Consider the following 15,797-nt stretch of genomic DNA (forward strand, 5'->3'; position numbering starts at 1 on the left):
TTGTTTAGATGTTTATTAATTTTATTAAACATTTATAAATTCTCATAAATATAACATTTATACGACTATCACATCACATTTAACATATTTGTATGCATTAATAAAAGATTGATGTTGAGTTACAAGTTGCAAATTACATGTTATAGCGTCTATCAGCGAGTGCTTTTATTCCCAATGGAGGCAGCGTGTCTGGAAAATATTTGAAAAACTATCACTTTATTCCATTTGGAAAGTCAAAAATTGTTCACCAATGTACCTTTCACAATTTTAAGCGAAATAACTATGTTTTCAGCACTTCATTATCATTTTTATTTAAATAAATTATAAGAAGCTAGTTGTGCTTGGTGTTTCACAAAATATAAAATGGCTCTTGTAACAATAGTGATGGCAAAATACTTTCATGCGAATAGTGATGGCAAAATACTATCACAGTTGGCGATTGTTGCAGTGTCACTTACGAGTCTGTGGTAGCGATGAGGATGAAATGGAACTTTGAAATGTTGGCAGGGTAAAATGGCTCTTGTAACAATAGTGATGGCAAAATACTTTCATGTACATTTCATACGGTTCCCCCATTACAGCTGGCGATTGTTGCAGTGTCACTTACGAGTCTGTGGTAGCGATTAGGATGAAATGGAACTTTGAAATGCTGGCAGGGATGTAACTTGCTACTTGTAACTCTACATCATTCTGTTATTAATGCAACAAATTATGTTAAATGTGGTGTGATAGTCGTATAAACGTTATATTTATAAGAATTTATAAATTTTTAATCAAATTGATAAATATCTAGACGATTGTGCTTAACTTGACCACAATGATTCTTTTACAACTATGGGTCTTTTTCTTTTAGCACTGGATACAACATTTGTATGGGATATCCAGAACATCGTTGCACTGGTGTTCTATCCAGAACATCTCATCAGTGCAAATCGCGCCGATGTTGCAGGTTATACTTTGATAAAATAATGCTTCTTAGATTTACAATAGCAATTTGTTGTGACTAATTTATCGAAAAACATGAAATTGAAAGTGGTACAGTGTCATAAATAATCGCAGCAAATAAATATTTATTACTATTTGAGCATTTCATACATTAAAAATGAAAGATTTCACTTCTTTTCTGTGATTGTTTTTAAACAGTGTTGAATATTTTTGGAGATGTCCTGCATAAACGAGTACTCTGTTTTATTTTAGTCCTTCACGTCTTAGGGTATCCAGTGCTAAAAGAAAACAGCCCTTATTTTAAAATGCACCTTTTCTGATATTTTGAAGGGGCTCTTATCGGCGTCGTTCTAAATTTATCTAAAAAAATGTTGGCAGAGTTATAATGTCGCTGTATACAAAATGCATTACAGAAATTTTCGTTTTCCCAGTGATAATGAAGTACCTGCTGGTACGCACCTCTAATGAAAATAACAGGGCTGTCAAAAGCATATTTTGGCAGCAAACATTAACCCCCTTATTCATAAAAGTTAACGTAAACTTTAAACCTATTATTACCATACAAATTCCTTCCATAAACTTTCAATTAATTATTATGAATACAGGCATTAATTTATTATAATCATTGTGTGCGTAAAAGTTTTAAAAGGTCTGTAAATAATAAACAATTTATTTGAGGAATATTTGAACATATATTAACAATTTTTAAAAGCGATTAGCTGGTTTAAAATTTGTGTACACAGCCCTGTTTTTTGTTGTAGATTTAAATAAATTTTTGCTACCGAAAATTTCGCTAGAGGTGCATACCGGCCTTCATATTGAAAAAAATACACTCTCATATGAAGAAAGAATCCCAATAAACACAGGATGAGCGTTTTTCAAATGCAACACCTTTTCAGTTTGAGGGTAAATTTCATTTTCAACATAAATTCAACTTGACTTGAAACAGCTCATCTTCAATACATCTTCAAATTGTTTGCGAATTACAACCAATTTGGCAAAATGTTGACGAAAACTTTGAAAATGTGTTAAAGATAATTGGAGAAAACTTTTACAAAACACTACCCTGAAATGCAACGAAAAAACCACATGGTTTTCAATACTACTTTGGACAACAAAGTTCGTGGAAGAAATACAAAAATGTGGAAATTTTTTAATAATCAATTGAAATTGCTTATAATAATGGAAATAGAAATAGGAAATAGAAAGAAATGAAAACTTTAAGGAAGTCATTAAACTCAAATCTCTTTGCAGACAACTAAAATATTTGGATGCTGATTCTTGGACACTTATCGAAAGAGAAAGTTTCCAAAAATCAAAGTGCAACCAAAAAAACTTGGTATTTATGGTTTTCCATATCAACAACTACTGGATGATAATTCGCATCACATCGATAGTTTAATTTACATCGCATCATCGGTTTAATTTGTTATTTTGTGAATTGAAATTGCTGGAAATTTATTCCAATTATCTGGTCATCAAGTTCCTGAAAATTGCCAGTATTTTAATAACAACAATTTTGTAACACCAACGTTCTTGAGGAAATCACGAAGTACGTGGTCAGTTGGAAGAAATACAAATTGGTAAGTCAAAATAAAAAGTGAAATGAAAACATAATGGAAATCACAAAACTCGATTGTTTTGCAGAAAACTAAAATCATTGGATGGTATATTCTTGGAAGATGTTGGCCGATGAAAAACCGATGAAGGAAACAAAAAAGAAAAGTTTTCAGAAAACTTACAAAGTGCAATCAATTAAAACAAAGTGCAACACTTCCTATATTAAGAACTTCTGGATGAAAATATGCATTTTACATCAATTTACATCCCGTCATCAGTTTGATATTTTGTGATTTCCTCTTGCTGGAATCTATTATAACACACAAGCCAGCAAGTTCCCCGATAGTAATTATTTCAAATTGCCAGCATATTAAATAATAGTTATTTGACACCAACATTGTATTGTATTCATAGTTTTATTTATTAATACGTTTAATAAGATAATTACATTTTGATTGGTATTATATTATTATTTTTTATATATTATTAATGTTATTTTTAAGATTATTATATTTGTTAACGAAAAAAAAAAAAATAATAAAATTTACAAAATCCCTAGAAATTTAGTATTGACTTTCAGTTAGAACTAGGATTGACTTTCATACAAATTGTGGTTTGAAAGTATTCGCAACAATGCTAATTTTTTATTTTTCTCACATTGAAAATTGTTTGAGAAATTATTGAGTAGCGATGCATTTCAATTTAAGGATTACAATTGAGAAATTATTGCTATTGTGTTGAATTTTACTGTTGAGGGTAATGTCTGTTTTTGTTGAGAACGCGATTTTCTATATTACCCTAATCCTTTGAAAAAATGTTTGAAAAATTATTGAATTTTAGTATTTCTCAAACGTTTGTGTTTATTGGGATGTCCAAGAATTTTATTGTGGCAATTTCATACAATGTACATACATTGTGGTTGGTACAAAATGAAAATTTATAGATCTCACCACTGTTGCAAATGTGTATTGTATATGAACAGTTGCTCAAATAAGTACGTATTCACGAATACTTTTAATACGGTGCTTTTCCAACTCTGTGATGGAACAGGCGACATCTGTTGTCTAAGAATCTCATTCAATTTATTTTTTTTTTTTTTTGATAAAATTAGGGTGGAAACACATGAATGGCGACTGTCGGCTGTTGTAGAGTAGGTAATGAACATCGATTCACATCGATGTTATTTTAAAATAGAGATAAGCTATAAATATTTTCAATATTGTTGGGCACTACAATGCAATTAAAAATACACAATTTTGTAAAGTAAAGGGTCATTATAGATTTTCTGTATGTTTTCTCACACTTCGACAAATAATACAGCTTTTATTTTCGTAGGGCCATTTTGTCACAAATAAAGAATTAAGTTTTTTTTAATTTCATTTTTTTATAGAAAAATCAATTTTTATGTTATTTATTGAATAGTTATGTTTATGTAATTTCTGATTTTTATATCAAATAGTTAAAAAAAGAAATGATCATGTTAATGTAATTTTTATATAAAACTAAATTTTTTCTTATATAAATGGATAGTTGTACATAATTATTTTCTGTTCTTTATATGAAAATACTTTTGTTTTTAAAGAAAAAAATTGTGTTTTATTTTAATATTATTTACATTGCCGATTTTTAAAATATAAGTGTCGATTATGAAGATTTTTCTGGAAAAAGTGAAGACTTGTCTTGAAATTTTCCAGTATTTAAAAAGGCCAAAATTTTGACTAAGCTCCAATTGCGCACTTTTCCATTAAAAGTTATCCATTAAAAACTTGCAAGAGAGTAAAACTGGTTTTTATTCTCGTTGCTACAATTGACAAAACGCGAACGCCATCCAGTACAAATTTACCATATTTTTCAATTATTCAATTATATATTCATATTATATACAGAAAAAGGGCATTAGACTCATATTGACCATTTTGAATCTTAAGTTTAATGCCCTGCATGTGTACCGATATCGAACGAAAGACCCCAGTTTAAAGAAATGTAGTCACAGGAATTCAAATCAATTTGGGTTTTTGTATTTTTGAATGTTCGTTTCGTTTGTATGAGAATACATTAATTATCACAAATAGGTATATTAAAATTTTTGTTTGAAATACGAATGCAAGTTCTTCGATATACAGAAGCATGGCATAAAGTGTTATTTTTTAAAAATTGGGTTAATAAAAGCATGCGCGGTTCTAAAGATTTTGTCTCCACTTTTGGTATTGATTCCGAGCCTAAGAAGCAGAGAATACAAGTAAGTGTGTAAATATAACCATATTGATAGGCGGTAGTCGAGCACTTAGTTACGTGTATTTCTTATGGGAAGCCCATAATCCGCGACGGAATACCGTGACGGCTAGGGGCGTGTCGCTAAATTAAAACTTATTCTAACTCCTTGGCGAAAACTGGTATAGTGTTGCAATCGCTTATCAATTTTTTTAACTCACCACTAGGAATTGCTGTTGCCTGGACACGTGTAGATTATTTTTTCTTGAAATAACTCAACGAATAACAAGCCATTGTATGTTTTTATTCAACTTCATTGTTTAATATTGTCAAAGCATGCTGTATTGACAACAAAAACGCTAGGAAACGTGAAAAAGGGAATTATTCGCCGTCAAGCTTATTGTATTTGCCGTTGCGGCAAAAATGTTTCGCCTACCGCCTATCGCTATGGTTATATTTACACACTAAGGATACTTTTACGACACAATTCTCTTTTGAATTTTAATTTTTAATTTTTCGTTTTTCAGCATTTTTCTTCATATGCTATCAAAGTCATTTAAAAACGAGTTAACAAAAACTTTATTTTCCAAATTCAGACTCGACTTCCAGTAAAAAGTATGCTATATTTCAAGTAAAAAAGTCTTTAAAATAAAATGTTTAAAAACATGTCCTATTTTTGAACGATTTTTTGCTTTATAGTCAAGATGCAAAATAACAACAATTTCATTAATTTTAAAGAATTTTTCTGAATTATTAAAGTCAAGTTGACCTTACCCCAAAAAAATTTTCTTTCATGTTATGATACCCATTTTCAAGTAAAATCACTTAATTATACACTAAAAAAATATTTACGTGATATTAAAGATTATGCAACCTAAATTTTAGGATTAAAAATTTGCAAAATATTAAGGACAAATTTCTTTAATATAATGAAAGTAAAGAAACACATTTTGGATTTAAAGAAATTGTCCTTAAATTAACTGAAATATTGAAACTTTAGATTTGAGATAAAAACGCTTCAAATATAGGCTAAGACTTATTTTGAGGATTTAGCGTCTTTGGTTTAAAGTTTTTTGGAATTAAGAAAGCATGTTTTACTTTGAAGTATCCGTTATAATTTGGATTTTTAAACTGGCATTTGTTTGTAAGTGAGTACCTTTATTAATAAACCACGAAAAGAGAATGAAAATTTCATAAAAGAGATCTGTATCCTAATTTTAATATTATTGGTCCAAGATTTAAAGCCAGATAGGTCGCTAAAATAATTCTTTATTTTAAAGAAGCTCCATCTTTGGCTCGGAATCAATACCAAAATCCTTAAGGGAAGGTCAAAATCTTTGGATCCAAGTAAACTTTTTTTTGAGTGTAAGAACAATACGACTTCATTGAAAAGTTTATCGACTTTTAGACAAGGAAATAAACTTTATATTATGCGTATTCTATGCTAAGCCAAATTTGAATTCGTATTTGAAGGACAGGAAATCTTTGGCCTCACGACAATATTTTTTCAGTGCAATTAGAAATAGTTCATAAACTAGAATAAGGCATGACATTTTACTATCTCTGATTTCTTCTCGGTGAGTATTCATAAAAATGGTCTTTATTTTATTCTAAACAAGTGAGTAAAGTAGAAAGTCGGGCGGGACCGACTATATCATACCCTAAACCACCCCTACTGAATTAGTAAACATAAGCATTTGTGGGATATCATTGGTATAAGTTTTTGGAGAACATGAAGGGGGGTACATGTTTATGGGTGTCTTGTCACAATCTGAGCAGAAATGTCTAATATTAGGAGATATAGTTTATTTTGCACCAAAAGAGTTAGTGTGCCACTAATATTGAGTCCATTATTAAAAAAGAGGAAATCGATCAATTAGTTGTGGGTAATAAATCCAAATTTCTGCAAATAGGGCAATAGATTTATGTAAGAGCTACATGTAAGTCTAAATACGATCAGCTAGTACATCAAAATTTGAATAACATAGGTTAATAAATAAGAGTATTATGGCCAAATATGACAAAATCGAGCGATGCATATATATGGGACCCATATCTAAATCTGAACCAATTTGTATAATATTTTGCAGGTATGATTGGTACCACAGAAGGTCACTTTGTGTAAAATTTGAGTACGATCAGTTAATAAATGAGGCCCCTATGGTCAAAAATAAGGTTATTAGGGGCAAATTTTTCAAAATCGGGCGATACATATATATGGGAGCTATATCTAAATTTGAACCGATTTCGATGAAATTTTTCACATACAGTTAGAGCTGTAGAATATTACATTTAGCCAACCTTGGTTACGATCGGTTGATAAATAAGGGTTTTACGGCCAAATTTGTTAAAATCGGTCGATACATATATATGGGAGCTATATCTAAATCTGAACCGATTTCGATGAAATTTCGCACATACAGTTAGAGCTATAGAAGATTACATTTAGCCAACTTTGAGTACAATCGGTTGCTAAATAAGTGTTTTACGGCCAAATTTGGCAAAATCGGGCGAAAAATATATATGGGAGCTATATCTAAATCTGAACCGATTTCGATTATTTTTGGCACATATTGTCAGTACCATAAAAGATTAGAGTAATCAAAGTTTGAGTAAGATCGCTTAATAAATAAGGTTTTTATGGCCAAATTTGGGAAAATCGGGCGATACATATATATGGGAGCTATATCTAAATCTGAACGGATTTCGTTGAAATTTTGCAGACTTAAAGGGTGATGAAAAAGTTTACTATGTGCAAAATTTGATGGCGATTGGTTTGTAAACAAGCGCAACGTGACTCCATTTGTCGAAATTGGGCGATACATATATATGGGAGCTATATCTAAATTTGATCCGATTTCTTCCAAATTCAATAGCGTTCGTCCTTGTGCCCAAAAAACACCCTGTACCAAATTTCATCCAAATTGGTTAATAATTGCGACTGTGAACAACAAATACATGGACAGACGGACGGACGGACACCAAGCGCTAGATCGACTCAGGAGGTGATTCTGAGTCGATCGGTATATATTTTATGGGGTCTAAAATCAATATTTCTGGTAGGCACATTTTTTGGCCGATCAAACTTATTATACCCTGACCACTATGTGGTTTAGGGTATAAAAAGGGGTTTAGCTTTTTCTAAGTCTGGCTTCCTTTGTTATAGAAAGCTTAGCATAGAAAAATATTTTTATACCCTGCGCCACACTGTGGAATAGGGTATTATAAGTTAGTGCATATGTTTGCAACACCCAGAAGGAGACGAGATAGACACATGGTGTCTTTGGCAAAAATGCTCAGGGTGGGCTCCTGAGTCCCGATATAGGCATGTCCGTCTGTCCGTGAACACATTTTTGTAATCAAAGTCTAGGTCGCAGTTTTTGTCCAATCGACTTTAAATTTGGCACAAGTATGTGTTTTGGCTCAGAATAGAACCCTATTGATTTTGAAAAGAAATCGGTTCAGATTTAGATATAGCTCCCATATATATATTTCGCCCGATATGGACTTATATGGCCCCAGAAGCCAAAGTTTTACCCCAATTTGGTTGAAATTTTGCACTAGGAGTACAATTAGTAGTTTAGTCAAGTGTGCCAAATTTTATTGAAATCGGTTCAAATTTAGATATAGCTCCCATATATATCGTTCGCCCGATTTACACTCATATGACCACAGAGGCCAATTTTTTGCTCCGATTTAGTTGAAATTTTGCACAGGGAGTAGAATTAGCATTGTTGCTATGCGTGCCAAATTTGGTTGAAATCGGTTCAGATTTAGATATAGCTCCCATATATATGTTTTTCTGATTTCGACAAAAATGGTCAAAATACCAACATTTTCCTTGTAAAATCGCCACTGCTTAGTCGAAAAGTTGTAAAAATGATTCTAATTTTCCTAAACTTCTAATACATATATATCGAGCGATAAAAAAATAAATAAACTTTTGCGAAGTTTCCTTAAAATTGCTTCAGATTTAAATGTTTCCCATATTTTTTTACTAACATTGTGTTCCACCCTAGTGCATTAGCCGACTTAAATTTTGAGTCTATAGATTTTGTAGAAGTCTATCAAATTCTGTCCAGATCGAGTGATATTTAAATGTATGTATTTGGGACAAACCTTTATATATAGCCCCAACACGGATGTGATATGGTATCGAAAATTTAGATCTACAAAGTGGTGCAGGGTATAATATAGTCGGCCCCGCTCGACTTTAGACTTTTCTTACTTGTTTTTTTATTATTTAAATACATAAAAAGTGTTTTGGCGCTATACGAAGTTTAAGAAGAAGAAGAAGAAGAAGAAGAAGTCATTTTATTTTGAGTGTGGGTTTCAATACTTATAAAATGTCTTTAGCGTTACACGAACATGAAAATAGACATGATTTATGTAAAATTTATTCACTGAAAAAGATAGTGAGCTAATATAAAAGATTATGCAACCTAAAGTTTAGGACACTCAATTAACACAATGTTAAGGACAATTTTCTTTAAAGTAATGAACACTTTAATTAAAAGAAAGTTTATAGTCATTGCTTCGAAAATTATTTTTATTAAATTTAGGTCACGTGTCTTGGAAATTTGCCGTCGACTGTTAAAGTCGTATGTTTTTGAACTAAGGAAAATTTTCTTTAAATTAAAGAACAAAATGTTTGATTTAAAGAAATCGTCTTTAAATTAACTGAACCACCGTGGTGCAATGGTTAGCATGCCCGCCTTGCATACACAAGGTCGTGGGTTCGATTCCTGCTTCGACCGAACACCAAAAAGATTTTCAGCGGTGGATTATCCCACCTCAGCATGCCCGCCTTGCATACACAAGGTCGTGGGTTCGATTCCTGCTTCGACCGAACACCAAAAAGTTTTTCAGCGGTGGATTATCCCACCTCAGTAATGCTGGTGACATTTCTGAGGGTTTCAAAGCTTCTCTAAGTGGTTTCACTGCAATGTGGAACGCCGTTCGGCGTTCGCCATACAAAAAATGAAGTTCAAAACAAAAGTTTTCCTCCAAAACACGTAAATTGTATAATGTCCAATATCCACTTCAATTCCACTTCCATTATTCACGTCAAATCCACGTACGTGAAAATTTGGTGTTCTTACAGCCTATTTCTGATATCCGAACGAAAGCAATTGCGAACGAACGGCAGTCACTCACTTTCGTCTAGATTTGGGTTTCTCTAACTTCCTTTCGTTCGTTCGCATGGCTTACGTTACTGTCAAATGCTAATATTACCAGATCTCAATTATTTCAATTACTTGAAAAAGGCCCATACATTTTAAAAATTATTTTCCATAAAATTCAATCTGGCATATGTATTTGTATTTCTATCAAAGATAATTGAGAAGAAGATGCAGTCTTGTCATAGCAAAACTGAAGCACCAGAGGACTCTGCCAACAAAATATCATAAAGTTTGCGTCGACGTGTCTCTCAAATGTACTGCCGTTTGCGTCGGAAAATATCATAACATTTGTGTTTTTCATAAATTTCTGAATAAAAACCCACAAAAGCAATACCAAAACGATTGTAGACAATTAAAATAACACGTATGTGTATTTTAAAGCGAATATTCATTATGGTTTTATGTGAATATTGCCGTTTTGAATTTATTCCTGGGCAGAGCTGCTTTGGAAAAAATTGACAAATAAAACAATTTTTTTCTCCCTCTACACCTTGACATTTGTTTTCTCTTTACAAGAGCACAATGCTTAATCTTGTTATACTCAATTATCTTTGTTTCTATATATCTGCAATAATTAGGTTTCGGTTTTCCTTTTAATGAGTGTTTCATTCCAAATGTATGCGTTTGTTCGTTTTAGAATTTCTGTTAAACGGTCTATATGGCGGTTATAAAGATAAATAGATCGATATAAACCACTTTTATCATATATTTGCACCAAAAAACGTTAATCACTTTATCAATTATTAAGCTTTTCTCTATTTATGAATGCCTTTTTCCACAAAACGAATGGTTTGTGCAAAGTGAGTGGATTTGACATTTCTGTTCGACAAAATGCGAACGAATGGAGTTAGAGAAACCCAATTTTAGTGTAACGTTACGTTTTCGTTCGCATTGATTTTCGTCTAACTTGTCGTTTAGATAGAGCTTAGAGAAACCGAAATACACCAAAGGTGAGTATTAAGTTCGAGATTAGCCGCTAAAATCGCTAAAGTGAAAACTAAATCAGTAAGAACAAGTAAAGAAAGTCTAAAGTCGGGCGGGGCCGACTATTTTATACCCTGCACCACTTTGAAGATCTAAATTTTCGATATCATATCACATCCGTCAAATGTGTTGGGGGCTATATAAAGGTTTGTCCCAAATACAGACATTGAAATATCACTCGATCTGGACAGAATTTGATAGACTTCTACAAAATCTATAAACTCAAAATTTAAGTCGGCTAATGCACTAGGGTGGAACACTATTTTAGTAAAAAAAAATATGGGAAACATTAAATCTGAAACAATTTTAAGGAAACTTCGCAAAAGTTTATTTATGATTTATCGCTCGATATATATGTATTAGAAGTTTAGGAAAATTAAAGTCATTTTTACAACTTTTCGACTAAGCAGTGGCGATTTAACAAGTAAAATGTTGGTATTTTGACCATTTTTGTCGAAATCAGAAAAACATATATATGGAAGCTATATCTAAATCTGAACCGATTTCAATCAAATTTGGGACGCATAGCTACAATGCTAAATTTACTCCCTGTGCAAAATTTCAACCAAATTGGGCCAAAACTCTGGCTTTTAGGACTATATTAGTCCATATCGGGCGAAAGATATATATGGGAGCTATATCTAAATCTGAACCGATTTCAATCAAATTTTGAACATTTGACTATACTACTAATTGTACTCCTAGTGCAAAATTTCAACCAAATTCGGCCAAAAATCTGGCTTCTGGGGCTATATAAGTCCATATCGGGCGAAAGATATATATGGGAGCTATATCTAAATCTGAACCGATTTCAATCAAATTTTGCACACTTGACTACACGACTAAGTTTTATGTTTGTACACAATTTCAAGCAAATCGGTATTAAACTCTGGATGCTGGGTCCATATTAGTGCATATCGGGCGAAAGATATATATGGGAGCTATATCTAAATCTGAACCGATGTCTTCCAAAATCAATAGGGTTCTATTCTGACCCAAATTAGGAATATGTGCCAAATTTGAAGTCAATTGGACTTAAATTGCGACCTAGACTTTGATCACAAAAATGTGTTCACAGACAGACGGACGGACGAACGGACGGGCATGGTTATATCGACTCAGGGACCCACCCTGAGCATTATTGCCAAAGACACCATGTGTCTATCTCGTCTCCTTCTGGGTGTTACAAACATATGCACTAACTTATAATACCCTGTTCCACAGTGTGGCGCAGGGTATAAAAATGCATGAAATTATACGTATTTATTTGTTGCAAATTTTATTATAACTTGATGGGGAAAAGCCCAAAGCAAATTTTCACAAAGTTTGTATTCCTTAAAATGGATTATCAAAGAAAAGTAATCGTGAAAAAATGACGTTTTTAGCGGCTAAACTCGAACTTAATACCCACCTTAAGGCGGATATCAAAATAAGTGGAATCAATAGACTTATTATAATTTATTATTTTTTTTTAATTAAAAATTACGCAGTTCTAATAAAAATCATGTATTAAATATAAAGCATTTCAAATTTTTTACGCGAGTACTTTTTTTAACCGGAAATACACCCATCTTGGACATAATTGAACTTTCACCAAGACTTTTGCAAGTGAATTGATTTCACGAAAATTCCGGTAAAAGTGGATTGTAGGACACGAAAATCGTGGAATTGATTCACATTCACCTGGAAGTGGATTTGGGAACATGGGCAGTAAACGCCCCTAATTTGGAATATGCTCTGACTGAACATACTCGTTTCAAAATATATGTAAAACTATTGAAATAAATTTCATAGAAAAACCGAATAAACAAAGGCTTTAAAGAACATAGGAATGTGAAAATAACTTAAAAATTGTTTCCCCTTTGCGAACGCGGTATTTATTTGAACAAACGGTGCGTATATTTGAATTTAGAGTAAATGGGAATTTCGAATTTCCATGGCAACCGTCAAACTAAATCATCTAAACTCGGTATGAACGGTGAAATGTTTTGGAAAAATGAATGAGGAAAACGAGTCAGTGGGAACATAGCATAAGACTTGTTTTGAAGATTTTTCATCTTTGTTTGAAAGTAGTTTTGGAATAAAGAATTAAACTGGCATTTCGTTGTTCTTGAATAGCTTTTAATGTTAGGCAAATCATTTTTGAATAAGTTTTTTTAATAAAACATTTTTAGTTTCATTCCATCTTAGCAATAAGCCATACTACAACTTTTCTAATGCATTCGAATGGATGAGGTTTGAATATAGCGGAAATATTTTCTTGGACTAATTTATTCTTTCAATTCGCTCAACGAAGTTAAACAACACAGATCAGCTAGACCACGAAATACTATTCGATTGATGGATAAATAAGTAGATACGTAATATACGTGTTATATTTGTTGCTGCTATCTATGTGTGATAGAAAATTCAAATTTGAATATGAATGTCAAACAGTCGATTAACGCCGAATCTTGATGTTTGCCAAACGGCAATCATTTATGTTTTGTCTTTCAGCATTTAACCACTACCTCTGCGAATGCATCGAACTGCTTGCTTGAAATCTTTAAGAAACAAGACAAAATAAAAGAGACCATTGTGGCGCTAGCATTATAACGCATATAGCTTCCTTAATAAACACGATGGTACATAAAGACAGAACCTTGTTCACTAAATCACACAGAACAAAACTTGAAACAGAATAAGTCGGTGAATTTCAAAAAATAACCAAAAAGATTCCACTAAGACATGGTTAAGACATTGTATACAAATATTAATAAAATCAATTCAATGGTATACTCAAGACTTATTGAAGAAGGTACTTTCAGTATTACAAAAACAACAATAGTACCGAATACCCACCCAAGCCGTGACGGACTAAAAGTAAACAGAGTACCCCCTCAAGTCCCCAACTCAAAGATTTCGTCCCCATCCACTGAAAAATAACCCAATTTCTTGAAAAAATCCCAATACTGTACCCAGAGAAATGGTTGGTTGCAATTTGATCATTACAATAAGGAGATAATAACAGTAACCTATTTTTTGTTACAAGAACAATGTTTTGATTATTTACCCCATTATATATCAAACACAACTGTAAAAAAGTTCTCAAAATCAAATAGGAATTCCCATAACCATTCAATTAGTTACAACAACCAATGCCGATCAATTTAGTTGTATGTTTCATAAAATTGTTGAGCTAACCACCAGCCTAGTGAGACCTACAGCATGAAAATCAACAAATGGTTAGTATAACCAAAAGTTGAGTAACATACAGTATGTCAAGAAAGTGTTTTGACAATAGGATAAAAATTATGTTTTGTTCCAAAATTAAATATAATGAAATTTTAAAAAATATTTTATTATGTATTTTGCAAAGTATACATACGTACACAGCATTGCTGCAAAAAAATTAAATATTTCAAATGCAAACAAACAAATTCCAATAGCAAACACAAAAATCTTCCATACATGTGTGTCAACAAAGTGTTTTTACATTTTGTTACTCAGCCCTTTTTCGCAGTAAACTAGGATAACTGTAAATGCACCGTTATTAGATCGGTAGACACATTCACTGCGATCAGCAAGCGTGTGGCGTAGTTATTTTTTAGCATTCAAATATAAAGGGTGATTCTTTTGAGGTTAGGATTTTCATGCATTAGTATTTGACAGATCACACCCAGAAAAAAGTGCCTTCGAAACTAAAGGAAAAAATTTTCATCAATATAGTTTATCCATTTTATTTCCATTAAGGTAAATTTTTGTGAAAAATAATAAAATTTACTCGTTTCAGTAAAAAAATCCTAAACTGTAAGCAGTTAGGATTAGTTCATTAACTAGAATAAGGCATGGAATTTTACTCATACTATTTTCTTCGCTGGGTATAAGAATTTACTACTGAAAAAGAAAATTTTATTCACCGATAACAAAGCATTCGTAAAAATAAACAAAAACCGAACTAAAACCAAGTTTCCTCAAAATTAGTAAAATTTCTTATAAAATGATAAGTGCGATTTCCTTTATAATAGAAAGTATTTCATACATACGAACAACACTTGGCATAGAAAAATATTTTAGTTCATTCGTACTAAGAAGTATGCAATCCTTTCAAAACTTAAGGAAACACACTTCTTAGAATATAGGAAATTTTCCTACATTTCTATTGTCTACCTGTAATCGATACCTGTCATCGTAATCGATGTGTTTGCGCGTGGGTGTAATCGATATATTTGCGCGTCGGTTGTTTTTTTAGTTGGAATCGCGTTGTTTTGGTATACGGAGAGATTGTTAAAAAATAATATGGTAAAATAATATAATAAATAACAAATAAAATATATAAAATATTTGTTATTTTAAATTAGTGAGAAAAATTTTCGTTTTTTTAAATAAATCTATCAATGTTCGTGATAGTGTATAAAGAAAGAAAACACCAGCAGAATAACAAACCTTTCATTTGTCTTCATTTTGGAATCTTCAATTATCAGGTAATATTCAGTGACGCTAACCTTTTGCAACAAAAATGTTTTATGATTTTTTTATATTTGTAGGTATTGAAATTGTAAAAGGAGGACAAAATCGTTAGGCAGCAACTTATTAAAAGTGAAAAGTACAAGAAGAAGAAAAAGTGCGTTTTACAGTTGATAATATCACACGGAAATTGGAAATAGTGGAATAATAAACTAATATTTCAAAGAGATTCGATGCTGTTGATTCTTAATAAATATATTCAATATATTAATAAAACATGTCTTTTATTGAAGATAAAATTGCTTATAGAAATAAATAAAATTGTATTTAAAAACGAAGGTAAGAAGTTCTAATTATGAAGTAAAAGTTTTACCACAAATGTGTAAGATTTGTCGAAATGAATGAAAAAATTTCAATAAAATCATTCCATATATGAATTCAAATTAGTTAAATTTTTTCATTCTGTAG

The 15,797-nt window shown here is 31.7% G+C and overlaps 1 long non-coding RNA gene across 1 annotated transcript; it reads right to left on the bottom strand.

Moving 5' to 3' along the window:
• LOC142219700 (uncharacterized) lies at window positions 1-600 on the bottom strand. The gene is made up of 2 exons (XR_012717712.1): window positions 257-600; window positions 1-189 (listed from the first exon to the last, which is right to left on the bottom strand). It is a non-coding gene; the product is annotated as an uncharacterized LOC142219700 (long non-coding RNA).
• Between the last annotated feature and the right edge of the window lie 15,197 nt (window positions 601-15,797).

The sequence above is a fragment of the Haematobia irritans genome, chromosome 1, assembly GCF_050003625.1.
Source record: "Haematobia irritans isolate KBUSLIRL chromosome 1, ASM5000362v1, whole genome shotgun sequence".
Taxonomy (NCBI): domain Eukaryota; kingdom Metazoa; phylum Arthropoda; class Insecta; order Diptera; family Muscidae; genus Haematobia; species Haematobia irritans.